Source organism: Cornus florida, unplaced genomic scaffold (assembly GCF_030987335.1).
Source record: "Cornus florida cultivar Cherokee Brave unplaced genomic scaffold, ASM3098733v1 CherokeeBrave_3.0.0_Hap2_Chr11, whole genome shotgun sequence".
Classification (NCBI taxonomy): Eukaryota; Viridiplantae; Streptophyta; class Magnoliopsida; order Cornales; family Cornaceae; genus Cornus; species Cornus florida.
In genome coordinates, this window is record NW_026775581.1 from 98180793 (window position 1) to 98195014 (window position 14222).

General features: G+C 36.2%; 1 pseudogene; it reads left to right on the plus strand.

Annotated features, from left to right (window-relative positions):
* The first annotated feature begins 597 nt into the window (after nt 1-597).
* The window catches only part of LOC132281644 (proline-rich receptor-like protein kinase PERK15), a 75149-nt pseudogene continuing 61524 nt past the window's right edge, over nt 598-14222 (plus strand).

Genomic DNA, 14222 nt, shown 5'->3' on the forward strand with positions numbered 1-14222 from the left:
CGAGTTAATACGTGGTTCATTAATTTTGTTGTGCTAACTCTTGATTAATTTCATACTTGTGACTAATAAGGTCACATATACAGTAACACTTGGATTGGTGGACAAAAAAATCTTTTTATTTCTTCACTTTTCAAAGAAAAAAAAAAAGAAAAAGAAAAAAGAAAGGAAATTGCATAAAGTTAAAAAAAAAAAATTTCCTTTCTAACATTGGAGATGGATGAGTAAAGATTTGAGATTTGTAAACTCATATTATTTTGAACTACATTCTTTTTTATTTATATTCAGATTTTAAAATATTGTTACGATTTGAGATTTGTGAACTCGTGGATATGTAATATTGTGTGTTTTGACCTCATTTTTGTTATATTTAATGGATCTTATTATTTAAGAAGTTAGTTTCAATTATTTTTTTACAATTTGGTAGAATCTTACGATTCACGATCCATTCTACGATTCCGATTCTACAGAGCCCAAAACGATTCTGCGTAACAACCTTGCTCTAAACCAGTCTTGCCAGAAATATGACATACTAAGATTGCTCGTAAACCCCCATGTAGAATCCAGTCATGGAGTCACCGTCTCCATCACCTTATTATTATGGTCCTCTGCCTCCGGAAACGGGTTCCGACGGGCCGCCATGGCCCCCTCTCTAAGCACCAACAATATCGGTGTGGGGCGAAAGCTTTCCGCCATGGTTCCTGCTCCAGGGAGAAAAACAAGTGTTGTTGTCGTCCCGACAATACTTGCCGTACCAAAGCTTGTTTCCTTCGCCACTCCAGGCACCACAACAAAGCTTGTTGCCTTCGTCACTCCAGGCACCACACCAAAGCTTTCCGCCATGGTTCCTGCTCCAGGGAGAAAAAAAAAGTGTTGTCGCCTTTGCCACTTCAGGCACCACAACAAATCTTGTCGCCTTCGCCACTCCAGGCACCACACCAAAGCTTGTCGCCAGGGCACACCGTACAGGCACCACAACCGGTGGGCAAAAGCTGGGTGTCAGCGCCCCCGCTCCAGGCACCGCCGGCATTGTCTAAGAACAATACTAAATTGGCTGCTGGGCTTGGTGTTGGGATTGGAATTGCTGTTTTGCTGATTATTGGTGTGGCCATTTTCATGTTCTGGTACAAGAGGAAGAGACACCATGCATTGCCTGCTTCCTTTCTTACTCGACTCCAGAGTGAGATCTTTATCTTCCATCACATACCCACTATTCATGATCATGTAAATGTGTGTAAAATCATAAAAGAATTTCAAATTGTAGAGGCTTTAAAGGTAGACTAAATAGAATTGATTAACATGCAAGGATTGTAAGATTTTCTGACAAGAAAGTTTTTACTCTACATGATCAGGAAAAAGAGAATCTATTAATTTTTTTAAAAATAGGTGGTACAATTTAGTACGAAATAAATTAATTAAGTAGACTGTTTTAAGAATATGATCAATAATAAAAGAAGCTAATTGAATAATTGAATGTACGTATAAAACATGGTTTCAATTAGAGGTGGCAAATTACGACAAGACACAACAATATGATACGAACACGATACGAGTTAAAAGAGTTTGGGTCATAAAATGATCGATACAATTAACCCCGCTTACTTAACCATGTCGGGTTAGGGTTAAAGGGTACAATCCGTATAACCCGTTTATATCCCATTTAACTCAATCCGTGAATATGACCTATGTACTATGTTACCTTTTAAAACCAAATTATTATTGATAGTTAAGTCATTTCAACATAAACCTTGTCTATAATTTATGATTTTTCTTTTTTATTTTGAATATTTGGGTTAATTATGACAATTTTTTTTTTCTATTATTTAGTATTTGATTAAATATTAAATATCTTATTTTGATAAACAGATCATTAAACGGGTTAACACGTTTATCTGTTTAATAAACGGGTTGAGTTAGTGTTAAGAATTCTTGACACGATTATTAAATGGGTTGGGTTAGGATTTACCTATTTAGTATAATACCCTTACATCAACACGACACGACACGAATACGAATTGCCACCCCGACTCTCAATGAACTAACATAGAAAAATATGTGGTGGGGGTGGGAAAAAGTTATATATATAGTGGGGGTTTTTTTTTTATAATTTTCGTGGGGGCAAATTTTAAAATTTTATAGGTTAAATTGTAAAAAAATAAAAATTCAAAAATATAAAATGCAAAAAACAAAAAATCCCACTAAGCTCCGTTTATGCATGAGCTCATGTGTGGGTGTCATGAGTAGTACAAAGGGTGACAATTCGTGTTCGTGGGTCATAATCGTGTTGTGTCAATTCAAGGGTATTATACTAAATAGGTAAATCCAAACCCAACCCATTTAATAATCGTGTCAAGAACTATCAATACTAACCCAACTTGTTTATTAAATAGATAAATGTGTTAACCTGTTTAATGACCTATTTATCAAAATGAGACATTTAATATTTAATCAAATACTAAATAATAGAAAAAAAATTGTCATAATTAACCAAAATATTCAAAATAAAAAAGAAAAATCATAAGACATAGACAAAGTTTATGTTGAAATGACTTAACTATCCATACTAATTGGGTTTAAACAGATAACATATTACATTGGTTATATTCACGATTATAACATGTTGAGTTAAATGGGTCATAAAAGGGTTACACGGGTTGAACCTCTTAACCTTAACTCGACACGGTTAAATAAACGGGTTAATTGTGTCGACCCTTTTATGACCCCTGTACAACCACCTGTTTTTAGAAAATGTATTTTTGCGTCATTCATTAATAGCCACATTTTTTTTTTAGGTAATTACATTTATAGCCATATTAGTCCTTAATAAAAACCTATTCAGAAGTTTAAAAGTTTAATATATTTGGAAGTAGCCCAAGCAAGCAAAGCTCCAAGTCCATAACCCAACTAGAAATCAAAGAGAAGGCACTATCTCTGCTCAACCTTTTGTATTTCATAAAAGTAATAATAATATTTAGGTATAGGTCCTACTGTGAAGGGTGAGACTTGCCCATTTATTCAAAGATTTAAGTTATTGGGTTGTATACCTACTCATTTATATATATTCATACATTTTTTCATTCGGATTCGATGTGGGATAAGTTTTTCCTTGTAATATTTTTTATTTCTCTCCCATCCGAATTCGCAATGCCCTCGTTACGGTCGGGTCACTCTGTCTAATCGGACCGGGTGCAGTCACCAAACGCCTTTTGGGTAGGGTGTTCGGCGTAATACCTGATTAAAAATTAGATCGGAATCTGATACCAACTGTAACAGGTAAACTCTTATTCATCTACCCAAAAAATATTTTTGGGTACATGTACAAGCATCCACGTTACACCCACTCACTACAACAAAGGGTACGAAGATTCTTTCCTTGTATAGGTTATAAAAATCGTATCATTTTCCATTTCATAATAGTTTAAGTATTGTGTATTTTTTGTTGCTTTGTCCACAATAAATGAGCCTACTAATTAATGGCCCCTAGGTGAGTAAGAGCAACAAGAAGCATCTCCACCAACGCGCGACACAATTGCAATGCTGGAAGACCAGGTTCAGTTGGGCCATCCTCCGGCAGTATATTGGGTTACTCAAAGACTGTAATTTCATATAAAGAATTAGCAAAGGCAGCGAGTGATTTCTCTGAAGCCAACTTTCTTGGTCAAGGTGGCTTCGGTATTGTCTTCAAAGGAGTCCTTCCAAATGGGGGAGAGGTTGCAATCAAGCAGCTCAAAGTCGGAAGTGACCAGGGGGAACGTGATTTTCAAGCCGAGATTGACATTATTAGTCGTGTTCACCACAGGCATCTTGTTTCTCTGGCTGGCTACTGCATTTCTAGGACTCCCAGATTGCTGGTGTATGAGTTTGTTCCAAACAAATCGTTGAAGTTCCATTTACACGGTGAGCCCTTCAAGCAATTACATCACTTGCTTTTAGACCTGGATTGGATTTTGATCCAATTTTGGTCCAATAACTCGGATATGAATTGAACATTAATCTCATAATTCATTTAGTCAACAAATCGAATATGAATTATAGTCAATCCAATCCGACCAAATTTAAAATATACGTAGTAATATGCTATACAAAATGTTATCTATCATTTCAAATTTTCAATTGATGTGCATTATATATATATATATACATACATTTGTTTACATAGGAGTATTGTTTGTAGGCCGGTGTTTCAATTTCTACCTCCATTATATAATGCTCTCTTATCATAGAAAAATTAATGACATTGCAGAAAAGGAGAGCTCTCCTTTAAGCTGGGGAATTAGGATGAAAATTGCTATAGGCTCTGCAAAGGGATTGGCATATTTGCACGAGGACTCTGAGTTTTTTTTGCAACATGGATAATTATTTATTTGTTTGACAAATATTTTGGTTTTGGCTTAGAGATATTTCAACTGTCTTTAAATGTACTATATGTGCAGGTCATCCCAAAATCATACATCGTGACATCAAGTCTGCAAATATTCTTCTTGATTACAGTTTTGAGGCAAAGGAAGGATGTGCAGAAAATACATATGTACATACATCAAACAATATATTTTATGAATTTAGGTTATCATTATAGTTTAACATATGTTTGAACTATTCTATGGAACATTTCCTAAATTTATTCACAATAAACAGATTATGATGAGTCACATACTCACTGCTATAGTGCTCAATCTGCCTCTTCACTCTTCTGTTTTGCTCATATCATATGTTACAGGTAGCAGATTTTGGTCTTGCTAGGTTCAAGTCTGATACTCGTACACACATCACCACTCGTGTAATGGGAACTTTTGGGTGAGACCCTTTTTTTCTTGTTTATTCAATGTAAAGCAGCTTTATTACTACTGCTATACATATAATCTTGGAGATCTTATCTATATGACTTCTCTCCTTCACATCCACACTGTTGGTTGCAGTTATTTAGCTCCAGAGTATGCTCTTACTGGGAAACTTACTGATAAGTCAGATGTCTTCTCTTTTGGGGTTGTGCTTCTAGAGTTGATCACCGGTCACAGTCCTATTGGTGAAGCTCAATTCATCACGGATGACAATATAGTAGACTGGGTGAGTTCTCTATTTTACCAATGGAACAATAATCTCACAATTTCACATATATGACTCTACTGTTTGGTAAGTTGTTCAACAGAATATATAGCGAGTGATCACTGATCGATGACTTGATAAAAGACAGGTCCACAGCCAAATGCAATTTCCTCTTCTAAAATCTAATCTCCTGAATTAGATTTTTGTGACAAAACCTGTAACGATCCGAATCCATAGGTCCGAATCGTTAGTCGGGTCTTTAACCGAACCCGAGATCAATTAGGGACAACACCATTCTTTCCTACGTCAATACATATTATACGTGTCATTTCGGGTTTATAAAAAAAATAAGTAATAATAAATAAATAAATAAATAATAATAAAATAAGATTATAGCTACAAAGTATGTCAAAATTGTCTACTAACCCATCGAACCCTGTGGAGGAGCGTCGTCCGCCACTTGTCATCCGTGTCTTGAAAAATGTTAAATGTAATGGGGTGAGCAAATTGCTCAGTAGGTAGTGCCTAAGATCCACCTCTTGTAACCCCGTGAATCCTAACAATGAATAGGACAATACGGAACGGGGTCATACAAAGCCGGGAAAAAATACAATATACATTTTCAAGTCCAAAACAAAAGAATGCCGTACCATGAATGCAATGTCATGCATGTCACTCCCCATTTTTCAGAAAACTTCCATCATTTCACAAACTGTTAATATAACCCGCCTTTTGGTGACTCCGCAGCGACACGAGAGAAGGATTGACTACTGTCCCTGACATTTGGTAGCTCCACAGCGTTATTTGAGGCCCAGATAGTTCAACCACGGTAGGGCAATCTCCCTAATTCCCTCTAGGCTATATTAACACACCGGTCCTTTGGTGACTCCGCGACGATCGGGTTTTCTCAAATTTCTCCCCAAAATCCCCTTTTCAATTTCATTTCAAAACACTTTCCCTTTTCTTTCATGCCCAATGCTTATATGTATATCACATGTCTTTTTAATACTATGGAAATGGAGAGAATTATTATCATACAATTAACATGCTTCCATATGAAATTTCTAACTAATTATTAAGCATCATATGCATAGAAAATTAACACATTAAGCATACTTTCTAAGTAAATCAACAAATACACATAATTACATAGTTCATATACTCAATTAAATCATCTAAGGAACAATCAATTCAATTTAATCATACTTGATAACAATTAAAGTAGAAAAACTCACAAAGGAACAAGAATTTGAGTATTAGAAACCTCTATCTCAATCTAAGCCAAAAGCTCCAATTTGTACCCTAGATCCCAAACCTCCTAGAGTGCACCAAACACAAAATTGCTCAGATCAACTTATAGATCTCGTCGTGGGCTTCAACTTGCCGCAAACGGTATTTAAAAATACTACGTATTGAAAGAGAGATCTAAGTTTAAAGATTGAAGTAAAAAGAAAAAGAAAAAAAGAAATGAGGGAGTGCGAGATAGATACTAGCAGGAGAGAGAATAGAGAGAAGAGAAAATGAGGCAAAATTTGCCTCTTGCTTCCCTTTTAACATAGGTGTGGGTCCCACCACTTTTTAATTTCTTTTCTCCTTTTATTTTATTCTTGTTTTACACCACATATATATACATATACACATTTAATTTCACAATCATCTAAATCACATCAAATAAAATAAACATAACGTAATTGAACCCAACTAAAATCCCCGTATGCAACAATTCCGGTAGCGGGTCCCACACGGGACCGTCCGGCCCGAAAAATTAAAAAAAATACTAAAATGATCATCCTTACATTTCAAAGAGTCCTGAACTCAATGAAACGCTCCAAACAACTCTCTGACACAACCGGCACACTCCACAATGTCCGGTTAGCAAAACGGCAAAAGACGAAAATGCCCTTGCAACAACAAAAATTTTAGAAAAATGATAAATGGTGAAATTCAGAAACATCACAATCTACCATGCTTAAAGTGCTTTCGTCCTTGAAATCTACCCTCCTTAAGAAGAAGGTCCACAGCCACACACTTTCTCGAGAAACCTCACAAAACCCAAGACCATGAATTCACCAACTTTATTGCCTTTAACACCGGACGTCACCGGGCAATCACATACCACTGCCATTAAAACCAAATGCGGTACCCATCTCTCACCTCATTATGACATAAAACCAAATAGGTTCTACGTCTGACGCAAAACGAACATCAGTTTACTCTACACAGTCACGAAAGGTTCCAAAATCCGAGAAATGAATAGTCGCTAAACCACTGGACATAACAACATCCAACCCAACTTATCCTCTAAGGGACACATTAAACCCCAAACAAGGAATCCTATCTATCTCTCGATCAGTCTCAATTCTAATCTACACATCCCTGGCAGATCAAACACTCTTTATCTAGTACGTAGCTACAACACTACATAACGATACTAACGACTACTAATCACACCATATGATAATCATTACACTTAGGAACTTCAAGATGATTAGACAATGAGTCTCCCAATGACTGGATAAACACTAGTCACCAAATCAGTAAGCGTACTATCCTGTACCCAAGACACAAATTCTCGAAACAAGATCTTTAATAATCAATGATCGTACCACAACCCTTTATCGGACACTTGATGCTACCTAACACACCTCATCACCCGAGATCAACCACCTGAATTCACACTATCACATCGACACAACGCCCAAAACCATACTCTCACTGTTCCTGACAAACTAAAACAATCATTGACCATTGACCCGACATCGTGCTAAAGATGGACTGACTCAGGAGAAATGGTTGGCCAGGCCATTCTCATCATCGTTCCAATTTCAACACAGACGTCGTTCCTATCCTCAGGTCTAAACCTCAAACACAAGCCCACACAGTCTGCAAAATAACAATGAGATCTACTCACCAACAATCCATCCCTCTACGTAACCTCAACAACCATACAGTCATATACCTATTCTCAGAATCCCAACCATGCCTTAATCACATAATCATGACAAACTAAAAGCAACATGACACCAAACGTCACAATCATCAACCCGTACAAAAGATCTCTAATTTCCTCATAACACCCACACACCAGATAAACAACTTCACAACATTATTCAATTCAATTCTTACCTCTTCAGAACACACAATACACCTGTCTCATGCCTGAAACCTCAAAACTAAAGTCAATCACTCCTATTATTCCTCAGTGAAACCACACATTCTCTCTCTTTAGCTGCTTAACACTTAAATGATACCAACACTTATCCTCAAGATACTGCTTAATTCAGACATCAATAAAAACACCCGAACACATGACTCACATCACATCACCTAATCATCCTCAATTGCCGTTCACGACACATCTCGTAGCCATCACTGATAGTACCATACATCGAAAATAAAATCCCTATTCGGCAACCCGTGCCTCATATTCCACCTGTCAAAACCATTCTTAGAACAAGCACTACAAAACCTAAAGACTCCACCTCCCTCCGTGAGAGTGAGTCGACCCATTCAACCAGAACCTCTATCGAGGAACCCCAACAGCATAACAAACCACTCATAGGTCTGTCCACCCACGGACATGCACAACCCCTAAATGGAGTACAAGATTCATAACAAACAACGTCCTTGCCAGGACTAGAACAAACGAAAAGAGTAACAAACCCCACTCTCACAAGAGACTAACGACTCACACCTGAGTGTACCCGACCATCTGTCACACGCTATTCATCAATCGTCCAACCATGGACACCCAATCTCACCTGAGATGAAAAGAACTCCTTACACACAATGAGAAGAATTAACAGGAAACACATACGGGACTAGGAACATAAACCTAGGCGACCTTGCCATTAACGAACTGTCATAATTATCAACACTGGAACCCCACACATGCTACTCCGTAATACCCATACGGACCAAAATCAATCGGATAAGGGTACAAACGTCTACAACGTACTAACACTAGGAACAATCACTGTACGTTGAACACCACATTCCATTCTACCTGGGACCCGTCATCCCCCAAATGACAACTCTTATACCATAAAACAACACTTTACCACCCATTCCATCTCTACCTCTCCAGGCGACACTACTTCGATCTCCGCGCACACAAGACCCGCGACCTCTATCATAACGATCCATTACTTGTCAAAAGAAAAAGGTGCCTATCTGGCAACATCGCCCTCACTGGTCCTAAAGACTCAACCATCCATAATTGTCTCAACTGGCGCACAATCCCACCACCTACCTATCAGCACACAATAAACAACTTATAATCTCTAAGCCATTCTCGGATCACACCTTAAACCGTCTTACTCATCAACACTAAACATCACATTATGACACCATAACACCTTCACTATCACTCATTCTAACAACCGTTCAACCCTATTATCCTATGATAACCCAATTTTTTTTTTAGATTTTAATTTATAATTTTAATTTTATTATTATTATTATTATTATTATTATTATTATTATTATTATTTTATTATTTTATTATTATTTTTGAGTATGTTTTAGTGGAGGTTTAGTCTTGTTATTTTATATATATATGTGGTTGGGGATGCTTGTCGTGGAAGTGGAAATAAATGAAGAGAAAATGGAGATTTGTGCTGCGGGTCCCATGATATTTGATTTGGGATGTTTTTATTATATATATATATATATATATATATATATATTCACCAAAGTGATAAGAAGGAGCCGAAATAGAGAAAAGAAAATTTGTGATGTTGGTGGGCTCCACTTGGATTTTAAATGAGGCAAGAATTTTTGACTTTGATTTTTATCACGTGGCTTGGAATTGGTTTGGATGTAAGATCATTTTCTATATTACATATTATATGTATATATATATTTTGATGGAGTTGGTGAATGGGTTGGTCAGCTAAAAGAAAAGAAAGGAGAGTCGGTTGGTGAAATGATGGGAAAGAGAAAAAAAAGTTGGGCGAGACCCGTGGGTAGAAATTAGTGGTCAAGGGTTCTGTTTGTTGGGCTGCACATGGTGTTATTTTGGGTGAGATTATACTTGTTAAATGTGCAAGGTGGACGGCTAAAAAGAAAATGTGGGAGGCGGGGTCCACTTTGTTTGCAATTGTGGTTGATATTTGTTGGGTGAGTTGTATGGCTTGATGTGATACCTCTCGAATCCGAGACACGGGTTGATCAGGCCCAGGCCCAAACCCGAGGGATATCAAACAATTAATATGTAGCCGAACGCAGAATATAAGATAAAATAAGAAATAAAAATAATAAGCTGAAAGAATGCTAATTGAAAATCCTTAAAATAATATAATTATTGAAATCTGTTAAATCCAAATTTCATAGGTTTACAACTTGGGAATCCATCCATTGGACCCCTTATTAAAGATTCTCAAACCGAAACTGAAAAAAAATAAAAACAAAGTCTAAAGCTAACATAAAGAAGATTCCTACATAGTCGGAGGAATGAATATCTATATCTGCTCTGCACATCCAAGCTCTAACCCTAGAACTGGCGAACACCTGAAAAATAAAGAAGTGGGTCAGGCTCACATGCAAGTCCTGATCTACTACAATCCAAACAGTAATCCGATACGCAGATACATCCTAGGAAGACTCAACAATATCTAGAGTAGTCCATATAAGTATATAGTACACACTATAGGACGCTCGCTAGTCCAATAGGTCTGTCTCAACCTAAATAGAAAGCAATATGCGAATACGCACCCGAAGGTGGGCATGAGTACCTAGACCTACCAGGGAACAACACCTATATCCAGTTATCCATCCTAGGCGATATACGCGCCCTAACCATGGTCATGAGACTCAAACTCATACCACGGCACCATATAATATATATACAAAATCCAAACTCTTCCTAATACAGTATACTATCCATCTGTGTAGTGGTCTGATATATGTATAACAAATCCATCCTAAAACCATAGTAGGTCATTCAATTCACAATTGATATGACACATGTAGGTGATGGACTTAACCTTTATGATTAATCCATACCTTAATCCAAATTTAGGAGGCCTAGTATCCGAACTAGTCCATACCTAGTATGTCACCGTCCCATACCGGTACATACCATCCTCCAGTTAACAGAGTTGATAAAACAGTACTAAATAGTCATCAACCCAACTCCCAAAATATGCACAAACCAAATTAATCCATAAATATAAAACTTAGGCATTCAGTCTAGGCCTAGAAATTATATTTCAACCATTAAATTTGCTAATTATGAAACATAGCATTTATATCATGCATCAAATCCACTAATTGATAAAATTAACTGAACTGTTATATCAATTTACTTCCAACCAAACATAGATAATTCCAAGAATTTACTATGCTTATAAAACTGTCTAAATATAATTAAAACAGTAATAAATAAAAATCCCAATTCCAGTCCGTTAAATGACAAAACAAAAGTATGCAATTTATTTCTCCAAACAGTGTCATAACTGATGCAATTTATATCCAGTTTAAATTATCAGTTAATTCTATCCATATTTACATCTAGTTATACTAGTATATGCTTAAACCATAATAAAAATATAACTAGCAGTTTAAGATTATGCAGAGAAATCAAAATTTCAAAAATAATAGACAAAAGAAAATTAATTCTTCAATCATCCTCCTACGGTTCTCTGTTTAAACTAAAGTTAATTCCATCCTCAATACCTACTTGTAACCATGCTTCCCAACATTTTTATAAGTCTTTGGCAATGATTTACACCCTCCAGTAGCTTTTAAATAATTTTAGAAAACCAATTTTCAGCCCAAACGGACCTTAAAATCAACATTCTGGCCAATTAAAGAGAGAGCAGGCTCTAGAAAAAAGTTGAGCTTGCTCTTCCCATCTAAAGCCGGCTCTAGACTTTCTAGAGCCTGCTCTAGTGCACCAAGAGCCGGCTCCTCCTCTTTGGGAGCCGGCTCTAAGGGTTTTGGAAGCCTCTTCTTCCTCCCTTAGCAGCCTTCTGTCCGTTTAAACTTCGTCTTCTCTGATTCCTGTAAATACCAGTTCTTTGTAGTACTTTTATTACATGTTTTTAAGGTCTATTCCAATTCCAGATTGATTATAAAACAAGGATATGCAATGATATTTAATCAAAACTTGAATTGAAAAACAAACTGTTACTCAATGGAGCAGGGTTATAAAGTTACAGTTTTTATTACTATCTTGTTAAAACAACCAAGAACAGGTTTATTCCATGAATTGAAACATTAATTAAACATGCATAAAGGTTATAATTAAGCCTTAGTTTAATTCCTGGAGTCTTCCTAATCATGCACGGAACACAGATTAAAGAGATAGAGAAGAATAAGACTTGCCTTAAGTTTCAGATTTGAAATTCTAAACTGTCATTCCCAGAATTTTCCGACGAAGTTTCTGATTGTTGTTCCACCTCCGTCACTCTTGGTTTAGTCTTAGTTGAAACCCACAACCCTAGCTTCCCTCCTTAATCCCTCTCTGTAAGCTCTCAAGTTTCCACTCTCTGTTTTCTCAAAACCACAACCGTTGCTCTCTATATTTTTACTACGTATATAGGTTTTGTTTTTAAAACCCTAAGTAAAACTCGTACATGTATATTTATAGGCTTAGTAATCCAACCCTAATCCTTGTATAATTTGAGCCCTAATGCAACACTTAATTGGCCCAAGAATAACCTAAGTTATAACCTATGTCGGCTAATACGTGAAAATATAGAAAAACACAATTCTAATTTAAACCAATTTAATTAAATAAAACCAATTATCAATTAAGTCAAATAAAACATCATAATACAATTTAATTTAAAACACTTTAATCATTTAAGTAAAACAAAATCAAATGTAAATCACCATAAAAGAAACACACAATTAAAATAACCAATAAAATAACACGCAATTAAACAATTAAATAAATGCCATGACTATCTTTTTAAAATTAGGAGTATTACACTTGAGTCGGTGGAATGGCCTTTAAATAAGGTGTATGTGTGTGGGTGTATGAGGAAAACAGAAGAAAAAAATTAGAGTGGGCACATAAAGAGTGAGCCGAGAATGATAGAGTGAATACAGAGAGTTTTGAGAGACAATGGGAGGTCCGAGAGATTGAAGAGGATGTCGGAGCTTGAGGTTTTGATGATTCTTTTTCAGTGTAGGGTTCTCTATACCTTGAATGGCTTGGAGTGGTTTTGATTCAATGGTTTTAATTAAATGTTTTGATTAAATGTTTTAATTAAGTGCATATGTATTTTACTTATATACTCACATGACTATGTATATTTTATGAAGCTGTTTTATTAAACCTCCATGAAATTCTTGTTATGGTTTTTCCTACTGGGATTTTCAGTCTAACCACCCTACAATTTCAGGTACCGAAGATGAACAGGGATTGCTAGATACGGGCTTAGGCTGAAGAGTTGGCATTACGAGTTTTATTTTTATTATTCAGAAATTTTTTTGTATATTTGAGGAAATTGACTTTGTATAAAAGAAGGTATTTTTTTGTGATCCTGGGTGTATTTTGATGTATTTGTATCTGAATAAATTGAGAATTTTATTAGAATTTTCGGGTCGTGACATATCCCATCAGACCATCAAGTCACTACCAAAGGATTTTTCCTCGAACATCCTTAAGATAATATCATTGTAACAAAAGAACAAGGATAACTCTCGCTACTCCCCATAACAACCACTATTTACCACTAGAAAAGAACATCCATACGACAATGCCATGCTAACAAATCCTCAAAACAAAAATGAGCATAAAAATTCAAAATGCTCGACACCCAACTATCTCCTTAAAACCATCAACGATGCAATCAATCACCACTTTCTTCCCGAATACTGGGTTCACCCCTAAACTGACTTACTCTCCAATACAGGAACCTTAAGTACTAATACCCCCATGATCATCCTTCCCAAAATAACTACACAAACTCCAATCCCTTGGAAACAACAAACCTCCATTACCAACCGTTCATTCAAAAGTAAGGCCAACTCGACATAAAAACACACATCACTCATGATACCCGACGCCATAGTCAACACCTGCTACAAGAAAATAAGAATCGTACGCAGCAACATTACAGGAACAATTCCTAAGAGGGACAATAGACTATTGGGAAACGTGCAAGTTTTAAAAACTTTTCGAGAAATTTTGATTCATAGATCTTGATTCATCACATAGAGACAAATTT